Source organism: Carassius auratus, chromosome 2, assembly GCF_003368295.1.
Source record: "Carassius auratus strain Wakin chromosome 2, ASM336829v1, whole genome shotgun sequence".
Lineage (NCBI taxonomy): Eukaryota > Metazoa > Chordata > Actinopteri > Cypriniformes > Cyprinidae > Carassius > Carassius auratus.
This window is the reverse complement of record NC_039244.1, coordinates 23897878-23900276: the sequence shown is the minus strand read 5'-3', so window position 1 is coordinate 23900276 and position 2399 is coordinate 23897878.

Here is a 2399-nt window from a genome sequence, read left to right as displayed (position 1 = left end):
CTGACATAAATTATTTGAAATGTCTTTCTATAACAATAAATGTATTATGCATAATCAGTATATATATTTCTGGCATATTAAGTATAATCAGGAAATGATTTCTATTTAAATGATATATATTTAAAGTCCACACACACACACTTTATATAATTCTACATATACATTTAAAAGCATTAGCACAACATTACTGATTTTCAATCCAAAAAAAAAAAAAAAAAATATATATATATATATATATATATATATATATTTGCGAGTTGTGAGTTGATTTTTTTAAATGTCATTCACCATGGATTTCAACAGTTATTTCTCAATCCATTCAAACTGGATTCTATCTCAGCTTTGTATAAATGCATTAGTATTGGCAGCCTTGCTTGTCTAGATTATGTACTGACACGTACTGAAGCAACAAAATGTCAGCTAACAGTCTTTCAGAATGACCTATAACTACGTTTTGGTGTAGAGAAGTGTGTAGAAGAATAATGTCATGACTATTTTTGTTAAATCATAGCCGAAAGACTTGTTAAAAGTAGGTGTAGTGCTATGTTAGGGTTTGCAATTACATTTTAAATATCACTTCATTTAAACTATTTGAAAATTTCAGAAACTTTTCATCTCATCTTATTTCCTTCATTACTTCTTCCCCCACCATCGCTACCTGTTTTCAAAATACTTTTTGCTTATGATTTCATCGGCCTAATGAAACAAGAAAATGGGATAGAGCAACTGAGAGGAAAGCAATATCCTAATTTATTCCCTTGATAATATGAAGACCTAAGAGAGCAGAAAATCTTCTGAAGCTGTGTGGAAGAGTAATAACTGAGCAGCCACTCGCAGTATTCCAACACCTCTCACAGACAACACCCCACTATTTTCTCCTAATTGCAATGAAATAAGCAATTTTGCCTCCATTCAGTCTTGCAGAAAATGAGAGGCAGAGAACTGGGCTGGTAATATGATTTGCCCTTCCCTCTCCCTCTCATGAGATGACAGCTGTCTTCAACGATGTGGGGTTTCGCCAGTCTTTTCCACGAGCTAGCCGTGAACCTGGGTAAGCGTGATGGAGAAATTGCTTTGGCCTGGTTAAGATGACAACATCTTTCCCTGTGAATGTGACTTTTGACAAATGAGTGGTGTTACACTGTGAGTTTTCACAATTTTTACAGCTGGAGGAGTTGGGGGCCTACTGTGGGGTTGAGCATCTGTTGTGTGTGCCTGCAACTGGGGAAACAGTTACTGATCTTCCCAGAAAACACTGATATTGGAAAGAAACTATACCAGTTGAATATCACTAGCTTGTTTAACTTCAATTGACTTAAACACTTTGAAAGAGAATGTATGCTCTGAAAATGAGGTTCATAAACAAGCTTTTGTTAGAGCTCAGTTTCCTCTTTGGTGGATTATAAATGCTTAAAGAACACCAAGCTTGTCAGAAATTAAAAATTCACTTATATATAAGGCAGAATATGTGAATTATCCACAAACTCATTTTTTTTTTGAGGAACCATATTTGTACTGCTTCCACTAAGTCTATATAGCAAAGTGTAATATATATTATAATGGTAAAACAATTACAAACTTCTACTGTACATGTTGTCTTTAATTAAATGCAATGTACTATATATACTGTAAACACACACACACACACAGATTTAACAGAACAACACATGATAATAATTTTGCAGCAAATATAAATGGACCATTTAAATGACATCTATTTGAAATCTATTCAATATTTAACAAGACAACAGATGTACTGTTTCCTTTCAGGAAAAAAAAACATATTGTTAAAATTATGGAAAAATAGGAAAAAACAGTTGCCTTAAAATGTCTATGTGTCAAACATTACATTTGATCATATTTTGTTTATATTAATTGCATCTTTTCTTATCAGTTGTGTACATGTATGGGCTTTATGTTGCATTGTTTCTTTAGTTCTATTTTCAATATATTTAAAGGTACAAAGCAAGTTTAAGTAGTAGCTCAGGCAGGTAGATATATTGAAATGATATCAAGTAATAAAATAACTGTCAATATAACATTAATTTTGTGTGAATAATTTTGGGTAAAATATAAATAGTAAAAAAAAATATGGCAGGGAATTTACACATTTAACCCATTTAAAATGAACACATTTAACACTTTTGATGCCCCCTTCTGAGCCAAAAATGATGTGTGATTAATTTGATTAATTAATCAGCACATCATGTAATTTAATTAGATTAACAATATTAAGTGCATTTGACAGTCCTAGAAATACTAAATGCAGGAAATAAATGTCTGAAACCCATAAGTTATGTCTACACATTTTCTGGCAACAAGAAGGGCTGGAAATAAGAATACACAAGGGTGTTTTTTTATATTGTATTCAACCATACACTGACCTGAAGCGCAGTCAT